We start from the raw sequence: 21,317 nt of genomic DNA on the forward strand, positions 1-21,317 counted from the left end.
CTGACGGTGCCTGGGGCAGCTGAGCACTCCTAATGCACATGGGGCCCATGGTCTCAGCCCGTCTGTATTCGTCTGAGCCTAACCCTGTCCCCCTGAGCTCCCTTGGTGCAAGTTCTGGAAGAGACACTGCACAAGGAAACTCTCATCACTGCACTAGGGGCATGCGAGGGAGTTCGAGCAGTGGGCTCTGAAGTCCCCCCTCTCTGCTGGAGAAGGGGGAAGAAGCCTGGCTTCCTGCTTCAACACAGGATGTGGGTCCAATTCAAAGGAGAGGTTCCCAAGGAGACATGCAATGAAGTGGATATATTTATTTATTTACTTATTATATTTGTCTGAGGTGGATATACAAGAAAAAAATAAGAAGGAAATAAATGCATAACACACATCCTTGATGAGAGATATTCTGATGAGTGAATGAACGTGGGACAGGTATTGGCAATGACCTCATATCCATTGAACCATCTTTTCTAGTGTGTCCCTGAGCTCCTTGTTCCTCATGCTGTAGATGAGGGGGTTCACTGCTGGAGGCACCACCGAGTACAGAATGGACAGCACGAGATCCAGAGCTGGGGAGGAGACAGACGAGGGCTTCAGGTAGACAAGCGTGTCAGTGCTGACAAAGAGAGAAACCACGGCCAGGTGCGGGAGGCACATGGAAAAGGCTTTGTGCCGGCCCTGCTCAGAGGGGATCCTCAGTACAGCTCTGAAGATCTGCACATAGGACACTACAATGAAAATGAAACACCCAAAGACCAAACAGAAACTAACCACAAGAAGCCCAACTTCCCTGAGGTAGGAGTCTGAGCAGGAGAGCTTGAGGATCTGGGGAATCTCACAGAAGAACTGCTCCACCACATTGCCTTGGCAGAGGGGTAGGGAAAATGTGTTCGTAGTGTGCAGGAGAGCAGTGAGAAAGCCACAGCCCCAGGCAGCTGCTGCCATTCTGACACAAGCTCTGCTGTCCATGAGGGTCCCATAATACAGGGGTCTGCAGATGGCAACGTAGCGGTCATAGGCCATGACTGTGAGAAGAGAATACGCTGCTGAAATAAAAAAGACAAACAGAAAGATCTGAGCAGCGCATCCCAAGTATGAGATGGCCCTGGTGTCCCATAGGGAATTGTGCATGGATCTGGGAACAGTGGTGGAGATGGAGCCAAGGTCGAGGAGGGAGAGGTTGAGGAGGAAGAAGTACATGGGGGTGTGGAGGCGGTGGTCGCAGGCTACGGCTGTGATGATGAGGCCATTGGCCAGGAGGGCAGCCAGGTAGATGCCCAGGAAGAGCGAGAAGTGCAAGAGCTGCAGCTCCCTCCTGTCTGAGAATGCCAGGAGGAGGAATTCATTCAGGGAGCTTCTGTTGGACATTTAATCTTCATTCAGTGCACTCTCCAATGAGGAAAAAGCATCAACAAGTTAAAGTTAGAACAAGCTTCTCTGAATAAAATCCATTCCACTCCTCATGGTACCCCCACATGGGTCCTTTCCTTTACCTTGTTCTGCTCCCTTTCTTGACCTCTGGTTTGTGCTGGGTGAGTGTGCTCTGCCTCTCTGCCTGCCTCCAGGGCAGTCAGTCCTGCTCTACTGGGGGGTGTAAACGGAGGTGTCAAATTGACTCATGCATTTGCAGGGGACACCTGGGGATGGGTACTGTGACCTAAGTGAAGGGGATTTGGTGGAGTGAAGGGAAGTGGGAATATTCTCCACTTACTATTGTGACAGAGAGAGAGAGGGGGAGAGAGAGAGAGAGAGGCCACACTCATGACAGCTCTGTTTGAGAGGGAAGATCACTGGGAGGGATTAATCTAACCCCCGTTCCAGGCTGCTCTCTTCAACAGAGGTGTCTGGACCTGAATCAGTCACCGCAGTTCCCACTCCAGCAAGGGAGAGGAACAGTGCAGTGAAGGCAGGGGCTGAACTGACCCCTTCTGGGCATCTCATTTCCACTAAGACGGACCCCATCCTCACATCACCTAAATGTCTTCACTGTTGCTTAAGGGAATGCAGTGGGAGAGGGAAGTTACTGCCTGAACTGCAGCTGAATTCCCCTCCTTAGCTCCAGAGAGCAAAACCAGATCAGCACAGGCAGGTGAAGGAATGAAGAGCAACAGTATGAACTGTTAGGTCCGGTTTTCGAATCAACAGAGAAAGAGGCAAACACCATCGATATATTGTGCTTTTTAATAATAAGAGAAAGATAATAAGTATTACCAGCTAGCTGGGGTCCGGGCTTTCCCACACAAGGGTCACACCACGGACCCCGACCACTTCGGGCGTCCCCCCTTTTATACCGTTCTTACCCAAGAGTGTTCCCCCATCTCGTTTTCCTGTTTTGCATTCTTGTTAATGTTATCTATTTTGCTGAATTAAAACATCTGGATAAGCAGCCCTTCTATCATCCTGATTGAGAGCAGGGCATCCTAATCCCGCCACCTATCAAGGGTCCAGACCTTGCCATGAGCAGGACATCCTGACCCTGCCATCTATCAAGGGTTCTGCCCCTGCCATGAGCAGGACATCTGGACTCCGCTAGTTATCATGGGTCCTTGTGCTCTAAGACTCATCTTATTCTACATTAGCTATTTAACCCCTACAGAACCTTCTGCCAAGGGAAAGTAAGGAGCAGCAGACAGAGGAGCACTGAGGAAAGCCTTCACCTCCCCAGCTGTGCATGCCACCCCCCAGTGACATCTGAGGACAGTCCCTCTCAGTCCCCTTGTCCTGCACTGGGAAAGGACCAGGCTGCAGGAGAGACACAGCCCCTCTTCTACCAAGGAAGGGGCTCGTGGCCAGGACTCCATGGCCTTGAGGGGTGGGAGAGGAGACACGGGGCTTTGCTTAGAGGAAGACGTCTCCGTTGCAGGGACTGACTGGGTTCATCCTAATCCCACCTCTCATAGCAATTATGTTTATAGTTCCCTCCCATTTGCTGATTGTATCTCCACTGCTGGAGCTTTTCCTGCTGGCAGCTCTTCCTCTGCCCCATGTCTTCTCCCTGTCAGTGTCACAGACACTGTCCCATCCTCTGGACACTCACTCTGCTCTGCAGCAGCCCAGGGACATCTCTGTGTTTGCCGGTGGGGAGGAGAAGGTCAGCCAGACCCTGGTGAGGCCAGAGAAGGTGATGCTGGTGCTGTCTGCAGTCAGGGAGGGGTAAGGGACTTGCTGAGGTTCCCCACAGATCTCTCCATTTAAGGGACTGGGAGTCTCAGTCTCCTGCCCCAACCTGGCATCTCCTTTCCATACACCCCTGGACCTTAACAAACAGGAAACTGAAAACAGACTCCTGAAAGCTCCTTGTCTTTAACATTAACACTGCCTTGACTGTCCTCTTGGAAAGGCTCCTTCAGAAAATGAGCCTGCCCTGATGGGGGTCTCTCCTCCCACCCAGAGCATCTCCCTGCAGCACCGTGGGGCTTTCCCGGGGCAGGCTGAGTGCCGACCCTCGCAGGGGGCAGAGTCACTGCCCCGGGCACGCAGCACCCTGGGGTACTGGGACACGGCTCTGTATTACAGCCCATGAGCACCTGGGTGCATCCAGGGAGAAGGCAGTTGTGATGCCCTGTCCCTCTGAACGTGCAGCTGGGAATCCCTGCTCTAAAGCACCCCCTAATTCAAACAGGAGAGGCTGGGAGAGACACCCTGACACATCCTATTGATCTGAAGGTGCTGTGCCAGGTTCAGAAGATCCCTCCAGCATCCACAGCACTGTTGCCCCACAGACACAGACTTACCGTGTCAAGGGCTCGGAAGATTTCTCCCTGCACTGAGATTCTCGGGTGTCCTCCCATTCCCGACTGCCTTTCACTTATGAGCGACTCCTCCCAGCCTGGTGCCTGCGGGCAGTGCCCTGAGTCTTGGTGCTCCTTTATGAGGAGCTGCTCCTGGGCAGAGCTGTCTCTCTGCAGCTCCTGCCAGGTTGCCATGGGCTCCCGCAGTCCCAGGAGCCAGGCCCAGCTCAGGAGCAGGGACCCAGCTGGAGATGGGACATTTTCTGTCCCCTGTGGATTTCCGAGATGATCACGGGCCTCCAGGGCTGATGCTTCCTGAAAGGTACTGAAAGGTCACCTCTGCCACCCCTGGCAAATGTCCACTCACGTCCACAAAATGGTCACCAATGGTCTCTCTGTTAGCCGTGGAGAGAGACTGAGACATTGCAGTTGGTCTCATCAGAGGATGGTTATCTAAGAGAGGTGGACATGTCCTGCTCTACAAGACTGTGCTCTCATCTCATAAGCAGACGGAACAGATGCACAAGAGCAGAGAACAGTGCAAGTTCATTTCCTTATGCTTCAGGACCTCATTTGGAGGAGTACGGCAGGACATCCAATGCCAGCACATCTAACACTCCACAATCTCAGAAGAGGATTCTATCTGCCCAACTTTTGGGGTCCAGAAAACAGCTATGTGCATGGAAGCTTCTTGTCCAAGCTCCCATTGTAGTCAGTGGAGATGGTGGCAGGGAGTCAGCTACACACGCATGCTCACCCCTTTGGACTTCAGAAGGGACAAAGGTTGGTCCAAGACTTGTGCAAGTGTCTACTTGCTCTGAGAGAGCAATGAGGAGACCCATGTCCATCTCCTGCATCAGCCAGGTGGAGAATCTTCTTGGCCATCTGACATCTCAGTGCCTATTACCCTCTAGAGCTCCACTCACTCAGACTTCTGCAGAACCAGACATTGCAAAGACCTTGCATAACTCACTGCAGATCGTTGGTTTAATGAAATGACAACAGGCCTACTCGGTCATGTCAGATGCATGGGGTGTCCAGCACAGCCACCATGTACCTAGCACATTCAAAAGGGAAACAAGAGAAAAATCAGGCCTTTCAGAAATGGTTGGTGGGCACCCTAGGACACCTCAGTTTTCACACCTGTTCCCCAAAACTGATTCCCACCACTGCCTTCATGCAAAGACCCCCTTGGAGAGGGATAACAGCTTCCCTCCTCTAGGTAGCCATGCTACTACTAATGCAGCCCCATAGGTGTCTGGCCTTATTCACGTGAACATGCACCACTGGCTCATATGGCCTCCCTTGTAACATGCAGGCCCTTCTCTTCAGGCTAGTCCTCAATTCCTCATGTTCCACTCTGTTTTGATAGACAAGGTTATTGTCTTCCCCACACTATGGGGCTGCCAGGAGAAGCAGCATGAAAAGATGAAATATCCTGAAATATCCCCAGCTTGGGAATTTCTGATCGGGCTTTAGGATGAGGTAATGTCACTTGAAAGGGTAATGCTGTAGTGCAACAGGCCACCCAGCCCGAGGCAAGGATCATCCCTTGGCTTTGTGTTACAAGGAACAGCCATGGGGATGGAGAGACATCAGTGAAGGGAAGGAGATCCCGTGTGAGACCAAAGTGGGGAAGCGGGCTGGGTGTTTACAGGCTGCATAGGCACAACTGCAGGTAGGAGCCAGCACAGGACAGGCTCTGCTGGAGACAGCCTAAGGCACTGCCAAAGCTCAAGGACCCCAAAGGAGGGCGGCATCCTCTTGGCTATGGCTGTTGTCTCTGCCACCAAGGCCTGCCAGGAGACCCTGGGAGCTCCTTGTCCCCTTGCCAACACCCTGAAAGGTGTCGTATCATTGTCCTGCACTGAGCACTGCACACCCCCACACACACACTGTCCCCAGGATGACCCCGAAAACATGTGGGGAAAGGATTTCCCTTCCCAGAAGCTCAGTGACCGAGCTTGGACATTTTGCCTGATAAAACACATCAAGGGTTAACGTGGCATCAGAACCACCTTGCACATTTCCTCTACCTACCTGTTACCAGTGATTACGATTTTCTGCTCTAATCAGCTGGGGAGTCTTTGCTGCTAACGACTCTCAGTGGGACCCATTAATGCTCTACAGAACTTTGGAGGTTGCTTCTGACTTGGAATTCTTCAATGTTTTGTTCGGCCTCCTCTCAGTAACTGAAGTTCATAGGCTCAGCACCAAACACACCATGGGACTCATTAAAAACCAAAAAGTTCTGACCAACTATGTCTCTCCCTGTAATTTTCTTCAAGTCTTGCATGGTTAATTGGAGACATTTCAGGAGTGTAGCTGAAAGGTGGAGACATAAATAATTATGAGTATTTCTGCTTTTAAAGGCTTTTCTCATTATTATTATAATTTTAGAGCAAGTGACAGCAACATTCTCCAGCTGGTGTCAGTCTAGAGTGACTCCTAATGAAGGCTGGACATACAAGAAAAGCATGTCCTGGAGCTCAGGCACCATATGGACACTCTTCCTCTCCACCTCCCAGTCCTTCCATTTCTCTCATCCGCCACAGGGGACTTCCCTCACTCTTGTTAGAAGCTTTCCTATTCCACTGAAGTCTGCAATTGAAGGTTGCAGTTCATCTGCCCCAGCTCACACTTGCTTTCCTTAGAGAACTAGCTGCAAATAGGCACAGGATTTTTCTTAATTGCACAGAAAGAGAAACAGAGCAGGAATAATTTCATAAAGTGTAATTATTCTCTTCGGCTGTAGGCTAAGTTCAAGATGCCAACAATGAGGTTCCCCTGCTAGAGGGGAGAGCCTTACTGGATATGTTGGTGGCCACTGACAGAACTAGAGGTAATGGCCACAAAGTGAAGCACCAAAAGTTCCACAGGAACTTAAGGAAAAATTTTTTAATAGTGAGGGTGACAGAGCACTGGAACAGGCTGCCCAGAGACGGTTTGGAGTCTCCTTCTCTGGAGATCTTCAAAACCCGCTTGGATGCAGCCCTGTGCCACGTGCTCTAGGTGACCCTGCATGTGCAGGGGGTTGGACTAGATGACCTCCAGAGGTCCCTGCCAACCTTGAGCATTCTATGATTCTATGATTCTATGCTATATTTTGGAGAGATGGGAAAGGCTGGATATAAGCAGAACGTGGGGGACAGGCTCCTGGAAAGCAGAGCAAGCTTTAAACTCCCTGAAGTGCAAACCAGCAGCTGGGTTGCTGAGTGAATAAAGGGTAACAGGAGGATTCCCAGTGCTGCAGCTTTACAATGTCTGCCTCGTGTGCTGTGAAGTTCACATTAGAACTTGTCAATTTAAGCAGGACATGTGGGAATGGGAGCCACACAACTCCTAGGCATCCTGGGCCATGATGTGGGCCATGCTGCTCTTGGCAATCGTAGACCTCTCTGCACTTCCGTACAAAAGCAGGCAAAACGCTCTGATGCAAGTCCCTAGAGAAGAGGGATTTTCTTGGCTGCTCAGAGCGACCCAAGCACAACATGGGGATGTCAAAGGAATGCCTCCATCAGGCCTTCAGCTGCACAATTTAGAACTTCAAGGGTGCTCCCTAAACCAGCACTTCCCATGACCCTGCTGACTCAGTAGACATGGAGGAGACAGGGGAGAGAGGAGAGGAGAAAGTGTATAAACTCCAAGGTGCAAAGGGGTGCTCAGTGTGCCATAGACAGGATGATAAAGATTAAATAAGTAACAAATAAATGAGTAAAGCCATGCTTCCCTTTGCAGTGGCTTGGAAAGTCCCATCTCTGACAGGATCCAAGGGGAATGGGGGCCTCCCTTCTGCAAGATTGGCCACAGGACTGTGCAAAGACTAGGAGGAGAGGAACGTTGGTTGTAGGGATGATCACAAGCTTCAGCAGCTGGGAGATGGTCATCTCACCACCTCGTGAACAAGTCAAAATGCAGCTCCTGAGGCCAGCAGTGCCTTACGGGCTCCATACGGCAGCACTGCAGTGTGTGGGCACGTCCTGAGGTGCCCAGAAGCAAAAATGTGTGGGAGATCCAAGGTGCTCTACAGACCCGAAAGACAGACCGAGTGCCAGGAACTACACCCAGGGGAGAAACACTACTTGGAGGTGTCATGGAAAAGCCCAAGGATCAACTAAGGTCCAAGATAAGAAATGGATTTCCTCCGGGTCAGACAAAGGAAAGCTTGGCAAAATTCATGGAATCTGGAAAAACTTCCCCACATTTGCTACCTGGATTGACCCATGGTTTTGAGTCTGGCAGGAAGCAGTGTCCCAGCTAAAGTCCTCTAGAAGAAAGATGTGTTAAGGGCACATGGATTCTTTTCTGATGTATCATTTCCATCTCAAGCAGCACAGACCAAGAAACTTTGCTGAAGACTTTAACAGCAAAGAGCCAGTGCAGCCTGTCTCAGAAGAGCAGATTCCTTGTGCCTGCATTGGAGGATTCAAGGCCTTGCTGAAGGCAGGTCCCAGCAGAGGTCTGGATTATCCCTGAACATGGAGATCGGAGAATGTTTCTGCATCCCTGGTCTCCCAGAAGGCCCCTGGGGTGGCAGGCTGGACTCTGGGAGCAGAGCGCCGCTCTGTCCAGACACCTCCTCCCTTCGGAGCACCAAGACCCTGGGGACACCCTGGGGCCATCCAGCACTGCAGCTCTCCACGACCTCCATACCTAACCCGAGGGCTGACGGCCTACACGTGCCTCTGCATGGAGGACACACAGGGATAAGCACCACACAGGGCACCACACAGGACAGCCCAAAGTGCCCCAAGATGCAGGAAGCCCAACTCTCCACCCCTTCCATTCTCTTCTAGACCTCCAGCACCTTCCAACAGGCACATGGGACTTCTCCCGACCTCTCATCTCCACGCATGGAGGTGACCTCACAGGTGCAATCCCAGCACATCCCTGCTGCTGCCTGAGGCCTTCAGAGACAGCAGCTTCCTCAACCCCCTTCCCCACACAGGAACCACTGCTGCCCTCTCAGCTCCTCTCACCACAGAGACGCCCACGCCTGCCTGCCTGCTGCCGGCCAATCAGGCACTCACAAAGGCATGACGTCACAGCGCCGTCCCGCCCAGCTCTCTGGCCCTGCCCTCCAGGGCAGCAATGGCCTCCCCAGCCCTTCCCGGCCAGGAGCCCAGCCCGGGCTCAGCAGCTGCTCCGCGGAGATGATCTCAGCAGTGCAGAGCCCTGCAGGGCCCGGCTGCTGCCCAATGAGGCGCTGCGGGAGCGGTGACCTCACAGTCACCAGGCAGAGCCAGCCCTGCTGCTGCCCAATCAGCTCTGCCCGCAGCGGGGACCTCCCAAGCAGCAGCCACGCCCTCTCCCTGCAGCTGGCCTATCAGGGGCTGCGGCAGCAGTGACCTCATCGTGCCCAGGGCAGCCATTGGCTGTCAGCTGCCATGGCAACGCTGCGGCCTCCTGCCCTGCCGGCAGCTCCGCCCTCCCCTGCCGTGGGTGGCGCCATCTTGCGGGGCCGCGCGGGCCGTCGCAGGGCTGGGGGCAGCCGGGCCCCGTGTGCGGGGCAGGTTGGGGCCCCGGGGCGCGTTGGCTGCCCCGGTGGGGCTGGGCTCTGCTGCAGGGGCCCTTGTCTCATTTAACTCAATCAGCAGTTTGTGAGATGACCAGCTCCCTGCTCTGCAGCTGATGAAGCTGGCGAATATCCCTGCAACCTGCCTTTGTGCTCTTCCTCCTCTCTGCATACTCCTGGGGACCATCTTAAAGAAGAGAACCCCCATCTCCCTGGAACCTTGCCAGAGATGCGGCTTTCCAGGTCACTGCCAAAGGAAGGACTTCTTTGGGTTGCTTGTTCAGTCTGTGGCAGCTCATCAGTGATGCTGTAAGCGGGGTCTGGGCCCATTCTCTTCTCTGTCTCCTATGCATCTATGTAAGTCTCCCATTCCCACATGTCCTGTTTAAAGTGGCAATTTCTAACATCCCCTTTAGTGCTCTATCTGGACGCATTGTGACTCCTCCCAATACTCTGTATACTCAGAGACCCGGCAGCTGGTTTGCCCTTTAAGGCGGTTAAGGCTTGCTCTGTCTCCCTGTAGTCTGCCCCATTAGCCAAGTTCTTACTATATGTACGGATTGTATGGACCTAGCATACATTCAAAGAGTGTCATTATTTTGAATGAAACTATACTCTGCTTTATTTTTTTTGTTTCTTTGTAACTAAAAGAAGATCTCCCTGTGTCTGTTGGCAGCCAAATGTCTAAGTAAAGCAGTTGAGAATTGGGGCAGGGGAGCTATAACCTTGAGTGCAGACTTAGGTGGACTAAGGCTAGCTTTGAACATGAGTGATTTAAATTCCTGAGAGGCTGATGAGGGAAATAGTAGGGATGGGGAGGTGGGGAGAAAGACTGTGCGTACGGTATCTGATCTCTGGGATGCTGCTCTTCCTACATGTTCTGACTTCATTAGGAGTCACTCTGGATGGCTATGAATTGGATCTTGTGCTGTCACTTATTCTTTAGAATAATAATAGAAAACTTTAAAAAGATGAAATACTTGTATATACTTGTTTTCTTCAGCTTTCAGCTACACTCCCTAAGCCTTACCAATTAGCCATGGACACTTGAAGAAAATAGCAGGGAGAGTTTGGGTTTATCAGGGCTTTTTGCTTTTTAATGATCTTCATGCAGTACTTGGAGCTGAGTCCATGAACTGCAGCTGTTGAAAGGAGATTGAAGAAATCAGTGAAGAAGTCAAAGTCAGAAGGAAACCCTAAATTTTTGTAGACATTACTGGATCCCACTGAGGCCATTAACTACAACAACTCACCAGGGGCTGATTAAAGCTAAAAAATCTAATCATTGGTAATAGTTAGGTAGAGAAAACACTCAGGTGACCCTGATGCTGATCACATTCAGAGCCCAGGAGAGAGTGCAGAGATCGCCCCGCACATCCTGGAGAGTAGCCCCTGCCTTGAGCACATGCAGCGTCCAGGAGCTGCTGACAGAGCCCTCCAGTCCATTCCCCCTGCTGCAGGCAGTGCCACGGGCTATGGAAGTTCTCCAGTGGCCGCTGGAGAAGGTGCTTGTGCAGCACAGCGGGACTGACAGCTCTCCGTCCTGGTCAGAGCTGTGTGGGCAGCTGTGCTTTGGCGCTTGTTTGGGGCTTTGGCCCTTTTCAAAGACAGCGCCAAGGATGCACAGGATGAACCAGCACAAACTGGGGCCATGGACTGCGATTCACTGGAAAGCCTCTAAACTGTTAACAGCCGTGCATTGCTCTTTCTCTGGCTGTCATATTTAGAAGGAAGGAAGGACCCGGAGCTCTGGGCAGTGTGGGGACACCCTGGGCAGAGGGCAGGTGTGAGGCGCCGTGTCTCTCAATGACCCAGAGCGTGTCACAGAGAATGTCTCAGAGGGGCTGCTGGCACCCTCCCACCACCCCACAGACCTTGCTCAACTCATTTGGTGGCTCCTGGGACTGTTTCTTGGGCAAAATCATCATATCATGCAAGCTTGTCAGCGGTATATGTGCTTCACAGGAATTTGTATGTTTGTAGTTAAGTTAAAAAAAAAAAAAGCTTTGTTTTCCTTTGATTTTATTTCACAAATGCATTTCAACACCGCAGCTCTGGGACTGCTGAAATGTCTTTAGAATTCCTCTTGAGGATTAGTTGGGCAATACTCCCTTTTCAGCTTCTTCACATTTCTCTTGTTTAACTCACAAGCTTGGGGCTGGTGAGGTGAATTCTGAATTTGCTGCAAAGCAAGAAGGCATGAGGGTGTTCTCTGCTCTGGCAGGGGGTGTTTCAGTGTGTAGTTGTGCTCTGAAGATGTCTGTGGTTGCACAGGACCCTTGTGTCCCATTCGTGGCCCCCGCCCTTGTCTTCCTGGGGGATTTCTAGCCGCCAAAGGGCTGTGAAATCTCTCCTAAGAAAGGAAAGGAGCTCCCCAAGGGAAGGAGTTCCTGAGAGAATCCTTCCTGACAGAGCAGCTGGTGGTTAGCAGTGTTGTGTACCAGGGGGGCTTCCTTTATTTTGGGTAGGAATAAGAATAAGAAGAGCTCTCTGTTTTGCGGCAAGCTGTGGCTCCTTAGATGAACCAGCCTCTCCTCAATTCTTTGCTTATCTTTCCTTTTGGCCTGAATGTCCTTCCCAGCGCAGAGGTGGGGATGGTTGCTGCTAAGGCGTGCAGACCATGGGGAGGTAGGGGGCATCCCCCAGGAAGCCGAGTGCTGCCCCCTTGTCCTTGTGGGGTGAAATATAGGGAGGTGCCCGACGGTGGGGGTGGCCGGGCTCTGCAGCCTTTTGTGACACGGGCTGGGGTCACAGTGGGATGTCCCGCATCACCATCAGAGCTTCCCTATAAGAAGGGCGCCCCACGCACACTGCCGTGCGAGGCCACGCTGAGCCCTGGCACTCGGCTGCTCTCGGCTCCCCTCTGCTCGTGGCAGCTGCTCTGCAGTGAGGAGGAGAGGGCAAGAGAGGCAGTGCAATAGCGCTGGGCTCTTTGGTGTGCTGGAGTGGAGGAGCTGGTGGCCTGTGCCTTGAGCCATGGAGTCATTTTGCTCAAACTTCCTCCACTCACTCTCTCAGCGGCTCGTGCGTTTCCGTAAGGAAAGTAAGTCCGAAAGGTCCCTGAGTGTCCAAGGCGGTGGTGGGCAGAGGAGTGTCCTCTTAGTGGGGTGGGAATGGATTGGCCGGTTTTGCCAGGGAGAGGGTCAAGCTTAGGAAGGAGCATGTGAAAGGGCAGCAGTGCTGTTTGCAGAAGGCTGAGGTGAGCTGGTGCTCCCGCAGGGCTCTAGAGAGGCACTGGGAACTGTTCCTCTTAGAGCTCCATGCTTTCCTTTTCAGGGGAGGGCTTGTAGTTGGAAGGCTGTTGGAATGTCAGTTCCGCTGCCCTCCTCTGCAAGGGTCCTTTGCGGGATTGTGGTGGTGGTGGGTGACGCTTGCTGCGTCTGCGTGGTTTGGCAGGGTTGGCATGGAGGTGAGCTTGTGCACTTCAAGCACAGCCCATCTTTCTCTTCCTGCCCAGATATCGCTAAAGTTTGGGACTGCGCGTGCGAGTGTTACCGCCAGGCGCTGCTGCAGAACCAGGTGGGCTTCTCTGCTCCTTCTCCCTCAGACCCTGATGAGCGCCGATGCCCACATTTCCGTGCTGCCTTTGAGCAGCCGTATTGCTGTCCTCTCTGAAAGCAGAAGCGATGTGCCTGCAGGAGCCTGTGGGTGGCAGTTCTGCCCCAGAGCCAGGTCTCTGGCAATGGAGAGCCAAAGCAAAGGGCAGCTGGAGAAGCAGAATGTGGGCTTTCTCCTCTGGGGCGTTCTCTGGCCCCACGTGGCCGGGTGGAACAACGTGCCTGGCACACGGTGGAGACTTTCTGCCACGTCTTGCACCTCCTTGGGTGGTGTTCCCTACTTGTGGGTCAGTGCTTAGCTGGTGGGAGGTGAGGGGTGGGAGAGGCCATGGCTAGAGAGTGCAGGGCTCTCCTGCAAAGCACCTCATCTTCCTGCATTGTAGATCCGGCCCTTAAGCACCCTCTGAGTGCCCTGAAAAGCTATCCCTTACTTTTTGGGCATGTGAAAAGCCACCTCATGTTCTTTACATGCTCTCTTCTTTTCAGACTGTCCAGCTAGCAGGCGTGGGAAACATGTTCATCATGGACAACTACTTGTGCTCTGTGAGGAACAAGAGTTTCCCTGTTCGGAGGCCTGTCTTACATCTGGACAAGGCGTTTCTGAAGGAGAATGACCTCAGCTACGAGAACATCCCGTGGCCTGGTTAGAAGCGTGATGCAAAGCTGCTGTTTCCCTCGTGTTGTGGCAGGGCTCTGCCTGGCAGCTTGTAGTTAGTAGTGGTCTAAGAGAGCTGCAGGCAGCAGTGAAGCAGAGGTGGGAGGAGGAGTTTTCCCCAGGGCCCTGTGGCCAGCTGGAGGGGGCCCTGCATGGCTCTTGTGGGTCAGGAAGGAGTGGGGCTGTGTTTGGAGTGGTTCTTGCATTCCTGTGAAACCATGTCCAGTTTGCTAGGAAGAGCAAAAGGTGTTTGGGGACGGGTCTGTACCCCCCAAGCAAGCGGTTTGCTGCTGAAAGGGGAGTGGGTGGGGAGGGAGGGTGTTGAGAAGGCTGTGGAGGGTGTGCTGAGCTGCCAGGTGAGTTGAGTGTGCCCAAGGGCTCTTTGAGTGACTTTGTTGCCTGCTGCCTTTTTTTGCAGGGCATCTGGAAGTTGCTCAAGTGAAGCTTACCACCATGGTTATGAGGACCCACCTTTCCCTGCAGAAGGTGTCCGTTTGTCTAAGGGCAACTCAGACCTTGCTTGTGTGGGCCTTGTCCAAAGGGGAAGATTTTGACTTTGTTTTCAAGAACATTGGCATTCTTGTGTGCCGAGAAAGGAACGTCACCATGAGGTTTTTTGAAGACTTCATCAATGAAGTGGATGTGACGGGAAAGCTGTCAAAATCTTTCCTGCGGGTAAGTCTGGGAAGTGTTAAGTGCTCCCTTTGCTTCTTTAGAAAAGAGGCCCCAGAATTCTCTCTGGCTGTGGAGTGCCTTGGGTAGACTTGATGTGCCATCCCGGGAGCTCTCTGCAGAGAGCTTGTCTCACCTTCGCGAGAGACTTGCCAACACAGGAGTCTTTGAGAGCAGCTGTCTTGGGTCAGAGGAAGGATGCAGGGCGGTAGCCCATGCCTGTTGGGAAGGGCTTTGGGAAGAAGACGAAGCACAGGGCAGAGTTTTGCTGCTCCTTCCCCCTCCACCAGCCTCTCAGCTTCCAGTAAGCCATGCCGGCAGAAAGGCTATCAAACGCAAAGCCTCGCGCTGTGCTCCTTGTCCTGAACTCTTTTTAGGAAAGAGCTTGTTGCCTGAGGGAATCTCCTTGTGACTGGCCTCACCAAAGGCCAGCAGCATTAGTGCTCCTTCTCAGGGTTTTGCTGGGCAGCATGTCTGTGCTGGGACAGGGTCTGATGTTGATGCAGGAGTTCGTGGTGTGAGAGTTGTGGAGGAGCGGTTTGTTGTGTGGGTAGTAGTAGGCAGTTTGCCGCCCCTGTGAGCCAGGGGCTATTTTCCGGGGGTGACCGTGTGCGTCTCTGTCACTTTTGCAGACACCAGCCTTGAGGCCTTTGATCATTGCCCGCACGGAGACGGCTGTTTTTCAGATGCCTCCTGGGGGTGTCTTTGTGTTGCCACAGTGAGTATGTTTCCTTGGGTAGGCCTTGACTGCCTGACTGAGCAGCTTCTTACCTCCTGCTTCATAGGACCAGCTAGAGGGGCCTAGGGCGTAGATGCCAGGGCTTTTCTCATCAGAAGGAGTAGTAGTGGTGTTATACCTGTGAGCAAAGTCCGTGGCCATTCTTGCCTCATTGGGAAGCCATGTCTGTTCAGGTGGAGTCACCTGGAGGAGGTTCTGCTTTCCATTGCTCCCCAATGAGAGGGAGAGAGGAAGTTAGGGATCCCTTTGCATACATCCAGCTTCATCTGCTCTCTTTTGAGAGAAACTGAATAACCTCCTGATAAAGCTCAAGAGGTTTCTCTTCCCTGCATGTTTTTTTTTCCCTGAAAAGCATCTGTGCGAAGCTGTGTCCCAGCCTGATCTAGACAATGCCCGTGGATGGAGTTTCTTGTGCCATCCCAGCAGTGGAGTGCTGTGCACTAGGGCTCCTAAGATGCACTGCTTCCTTGTGCCAACTTCTGCTTTGCAAAACTGTAGAGCTTACAATAGTGTTCCACCCTCTCTGTGAGCAGCAGCTGAGTGGAGGCTACTTGGGACTGGATTGCCCCTTCTTGAAACTGGTTTCACCTTTGTTCTTTCCAGATTTATACGTAAAAATGCAGGTACAGAACAAGGCTTGCCTGAACAGACGGACAGCAAAGGTACTGTAAGCGCGAGCGTGGATAGCAACCCTAAGGGGCGAAGACAGCCTATATGTGTTGGCCTTCTCAAAATGAATGTGTGCCATGCCAAAGAGATTCTGTCAAGTGACCACACTGTCCCTCTGGCCCCACTTGGAGAATGTGCACCCGAAAGAATGGCCTAAGGAGAGCTCAGGGAACCCCATGGTCCTTTAGAAGGGGGGCTCGGGCAAGATGAGGAGTGTGAAAGGAGCAAGGACTAGGTGATCTCTAGAGGTCCCTTCCAACCTCAACCATTTTGTGATTCTGTGTGATTCTATGAAGAATCTTCTAGGAAGCTGGCCTCCAAGCCTAGCTGAGTGTGTGCTCCGTGCGCAGTAGCCCATGTGTGATCAGGCCAACACGTGCCTCTTGTGGGAAATGTCCCGCAGAAGCAGATGTGAACAGCTTGCATGCTTTGTCCTTGCAGGTGGTCTGGTTGGTGAGCGCCTCCTCTCCCAAGAGCTTGTTCTGCCAAAGCAGAGGAGTGATGGGGAGATGGCAGGAGAGGCCCCTCATAGAGCACGTCGGGTGAGGTGAGACTCTGGCAGAAGCAGCTTTGGTTTAGCGTTCTGTGGAAGTTGCGGGAGGGAGCTGTTGCTGTTGGACTCATTTCTAGTAATGGTGGGAAGTTCCTGCTCTGGTGGGGCTTAAGTCCTCCTAGTGGGAGGGAAGTGTGTCGCAGTTTGGAGTGAGCCCCCCAGCTGAGGTATGGCTGGTGTGCCCTTGTGATTTGCAGGTTCGCAGATGAGCAGGACGTGGCCAAAGCCATGCAAGAAGCTGCCAAAGAGCCACCGCTGGCAAAGAAGGAAAGCAAAGGCGGCTCTGCGAAGGATGCTGGCAGAGAAGGTGCCATAAGAGTTGCTGGCACTTTTCCAAATCCGGGCCAGTGCAAGAGTGGGAGGGGAAGGTCCCAAGAGGCAGCATGATGCTCTAGAAAGGGATGCATGGAGCATGCAGGCAACCTGAAAAGGCTGCTAGGAAGGCTGTCTGCAAGGCTGGCAGTGTCTGGGCTTGCAGCATAGTAGCCCATGCATGGGCAGGCCAGCCCTGTGTGGCAAGCGTGCCAAAAAGGCAGGTGTGAAGAGGTGCTTTGTAATTGTAGGGCTTCTGGCTGCTGAGCGCGTCCCCTCGCGAGCACATGTGACGTCAAAGCACACGTGTGCTGTGAAGGGACCAGAAAGGGAGAAGAGCAAGGCGCAGGCTAGAGCTCACGGAGTGAGGTGAGAGGATGGCAGAACTGCCTTTTGTTAATGCTGTGCTCCTGGATATGCATGAAGGAGCTTTTTCCTTTTGGCCTGTTGCCTGAAGTAGTGCTCGGAGGTGATAGTGCCGTGCCCCATGGCTTCTAGGACTTGTGTCTGGGTGGGAAGCGTGTGGCGGTTTGTGTTAACGTGTCCTGTGTGAGGTTTCATTTGTGTGTGCTCCTGGTTCCCAGGGGTGCAGATAAGCAGTGCCGGGGCCAAGCTGTGCCTGCATCTGGAGAGCTTCTTCAGCAAAATCAGGCAAGAAAAGGCAGCTGCGGAGAGCACCGGTCTGTAAGAGGTAATGCAACAGTGAAGGCTGCATGTCAGAATGTGGAGCAAAGAAAGCAGAAGGGTGCAATCCCTCTGGGAGGAAGGGGATGTTCTGGAAAGAGAGGGTAGGACAATGGAGGGAGTTTGAAAGGGCCGGAAGGAGTCAGGGCCCTCTCCAATGCACTTCATACCTGAGCACTGCTGAGTTGTTGTTCTGGTGGCCCCTGTGCTGGAGATGCAGTTGTGGAGAGCTTCCCTGTTGTGTGCTTCCAGGAGATCTCGCGAGCAAGCGCCTTCTCTCCCGGCGACGTCTTTCTCCCACGCGCACCAGTGATGTGCAGGGGCCGAAAGTATCACTGCCTTCAGTGAGGTGAGGCTCTTGGAGAAAGGTTCTGGGGACGACCATGCTCTTGATGGGCTTGGTGTGTGAGCACAGGCTGGAGAACGTGCTCACGTGAGCTGCGCGTGTGCTCTATCTGCAGCGCGCTGCCACCAGTAAGGAGGAGCAGTGTGCAGAAAGGAGGCAGCATGGGCAGGAAGGCTGCTGAATCCGGACTCCCTGTTGTGGACAGGCGGATAAGAGAGGGGGTAGGTTATCGGAATTTACGTAACGTCCAAAGGCCAAGGTGTATGGCCACAGCGGGATGTAGCTTTTCAGTTTCCAAATGCCAATAGCTTTTGAGTTGACTCTTCCGTTCTGTTGTCTCTGTTCTCATGGCCTTCCTCCTCCTCTCTCTTTGCCTAGACACGACCTAAAGCAGAAGCTCAGAAGCCCCAAATCTACAGTGGCTCTGAGCAGGGAAGGCTTGAAGCAGAAAGAAAGAAGCCTCGGGGCCACCCGCTAAGACTCAGCTTGGTGTCTCTGTGCCTTCCCGAAGTGGTGGAGGAGAAGGAAGCGGTCCCGAGGCTGGAAACGTCTCGGCAAATGTAAGTGTGTGCGAAGTGTCTCAAAGGCGTGGGGGAGTGGAGCAGCGGGGACGGCTGTGCTGCAGGGCCAAGGATCCCCCTGGCTTAGCCCTGAGGAGGATGCGGGAGCTTCTGCTTTCTCGGTACCTGGAGGAGGCCCTGGGACAGCCCCTGATGCTGGTGTCTCTAGGCAGCCCCCAGCGAGTGCCTGAGGTTGCTGCGGTGTTGAAGGGAGCAGTAGCTGCCAGGGCAGCGTGCAGAGGCTGGGGGAGGGCAGGGGCAGGCCAGGACGGAGCCTGGCTGTGAGGGGGAATTTGTGCCTGCCCCAACAGAGTGCTGCCAAGACAAGCAAGCCAAGATCTGCAAGGGCTGCAGTCCTCAGGAGCCTGCCTTGAGGAATGGAGGAGTCTGGAGAGCAGCAGGCCATGGAGAAGAGACCAGCAGCAGTTCTCTTGGTAAATGTGTCCAGCTTCAATTGGTATTTCCCTTCTGTGGCATGTTCCTCACTTTCCTTGGCAGAATGGCAAGTGGAAAAGCTGTCTTGGCCTGACAGCCTGAAGGATGGAGCACAGCAGGCTCCTGGGCTGTGAGAGACGTCTATAGGAGTCTCTGTCCTCCTGCCTCTATGTGTAAATTGAGGAGTTTTTGTTTCCTCTTCAGTGTTGGTAAGAAGATGGAACTGCAAGAGCACCATCGAAAGTATGAGTCGTTTGTGGCAGCCCGGCAGACGTGGGATCAGTACGGCCGAGTTGAAGCACGCAGACCTGCAAAACGGTCCTGAAGTTCCTGAAGCCTTGAGGGGACCGAGAGAAACAGCAGGGCTGGCAGTGGTGGGGCTGCGCAGAAGCGTGTTGGTGCAGGAGCTCCCAGTGCTGCTGCCAGCATTGCCACATCTGCGTCAGGACAGCCCTTAGTATAGCATGGCCTCTGCAAGTGCTCTTGAGGCCTGGGCAGTGCCCAATAAAGACACGGTGCTTTCTCCCAGCTGGAGTAGCCCAGCTATGCCTGGCAGTGCGTCCATGTGGAGCCATTTGGAAGGGCAGGTGTCTTCAAGATCCGGTGTGCTGTCTGATCCTATGGCAAAAGCAAGGCAGTGGAGAAGAGCTGAGGCCTTGACAGTGGCAATGGGATTGTGAGCATGGCAAAAGAGGAGATCTGATAGTGGGCAATGGAAGGGATCTGAAGGTGTCTGGTGGCAACTAGGGGATAGCCTAGTGCCTAGTGGGGAGGTGTGCAAGAGATAGCAAATGAGAAAGGGGGAAGAAGGGACATTGAACATGCAAGGAGAGGAAGTGAGGAGAGGAAACCACTGCTGTCTGGTGGCTGAAGAGCATGTGAGCATGAGGCAAGGAGAAAGGAGGGCCAGAGGAGATGTGGAGGGTAGTGGGAAGAGATGTGACTGGAGGGCATCTAAATGCTCCTGAAGGGACTGGAGGGCACAGGAGTGCTCTGGCAGAGGAGAAAACACATTACGCTCTTGCGAAAAGGGCAAGGCAAATGCTGCAGGTACTCAACAAAGGGGGCAGACACTCAAGGAAGGTGAAGGGAGGGGATTGAGGCAGTCCAGGGAGGGAAGGGAGAGTTTGGAGCGTCTCCCGAGGCGGTGCATCGAGCCTGAGAGGAGGTGAGACCACGCTGTCTGTTAGTGCCTGCCATGAGCCACCCACAGCAGCTGTGGGCGAGGGGGAGGGCGACGCTGGGCACCAAGAGGAAGGTGGGCGCTACCATGTGGCACCACCACACTGCCTTCCTGTAGAGCATCACAGCTGCCCTGGAACCCATGGAGCTGGAACCCGTGGAGGGAGAGCCTGCCCTGTGCACCATGGACGTGCCCCAGAGGAGGAGGATGCGCTAACCCATTCCCGCCAGCCGAGGCATGACCCCCACCAAGACCAGGCTGGTGATGGCAGTACCCTGCCATTAGATGGCAGCCACAGGCCTGCCATCACAGCTGATGCCATGAGCACGGGCAGCTCTCTCGTACGGGTGAAAGCTCAGTGCGATCATTTCCCTGTTCACCTCCCTGCTGTGCTGCCTCAGCACATGGAAAGTGCCTAATGCATCGATGGCCACACCCTGAGTGCAGGAGGGAAAAAGAGGATGACAAATAAGAGTTTGGCTTTTGAATGACTGATGGATGGATGACTCATAGGAGTAAGAAGATAGTGCCCTGTGCTGTGTGAGCTATGGAGGAAAAAGAGGGCAGGATGGGCCCTTTGGGAAACCTTAGAGATGACTCATTGCGGAGAAGGCCCTTTTCTTTTCTTTCCCTCATGGTCGCCTTTGCAAAGGAATGGAATGGGAAATGTGAAACAATAGCTGTGGGATAAAGAAGCTGGGAAGCGCAGCGTCCGTTGTTTGTTGATCTGTTGATGGACAGCTCAAGGACTCTCAATTATTTCAAGGTCGGGGTGGTGCTGACCACCTGGAGCCGTGAAGTGTCCTTGATCCCCAAGCCATTCCTCTAAGAAGTCCTCCTTTTTTCTTTTGCAATAGCCAGGCTTTATTAGTAAGGGAGAATAGCATTCGCCTTATGCATGTGAACGCTAAAGAAGCATAGGACAGAAAACATAACAATCAAAAGCACCAATCCTGTCTTAAGCAAGGATTTTAGCCACCCACCAATACCCAATAAATCAGTTAACCCATCCAGCCCAAAGAAACCCACGACCTTTTGTATCTTCTGGATGTGCTCCATCAGCTGCTGAATCTGCTGCTGGATGGCCTTAGAGTGGTCTTGTAGGTCCATGCAGCACATCCCTTCAAAGTCTTCACAACCACGTCCGTGGGCCAGTAGCAGGAAGTCAATAGCCGCTCTGTTTTGTACCACTGCGTGTTGTACCCGTGATAAATCCAGCACCAGATTAGAGCGGACCTGACTGGTGACATTTGCTTGTTTAACTACCCAGCAGGACAGGGTGTCTAAGATTTTGTGGGCTCTTGCTGCCGCTGCCCCTGGAACGAAAAAAGATGCAAAAATGGCCTCCCACTTGGACCAGAGGCGGACTTCATCATCACAGTCCTCCGTCTGGATTATGCTACGTGCGGTTCGCCGAGTTCTTCTCTTGACACTGGTGCTGTTGGGATGAACCCAGGGCAAAGCCATACTTACTTGGCCTACCGTACATGGACCCCCTATGGGCTTTGATGGAATTCCGGACCAAGCCCGGTTGCCACATATAAGGCAACGCATGGTGTGGTCTCTGTCAAGGGGTGGCAGACTTTGGGATAATAACGGTTTCTGTCCTCACTTAAAGCATTACAGTTCTCCAACCCCACTTTAAAAGACGAATCAAATCCCCGGGCTGGATATCTTTACCCCACCCGGATTTATCCAGGTTATGCTGC

Source organism: Tinamus guttatus, unplaced genomic scaffold (genome assembly GCF_059628265.1).
Source record: "Tinamus guttatus ecotype Peru unplaced genomic scaffold, ASM5962826v1 Tinamus_guttatus_pri_ptg000219l, whole genome shotgun sequence".
In the NCBI taxonomy this organism is placed as follows: Eukaryota; Metazoa; Chordata; class Aves; order Tinamiformes; family Tinamidae; genus Tinamus; species Tinamus guttatus.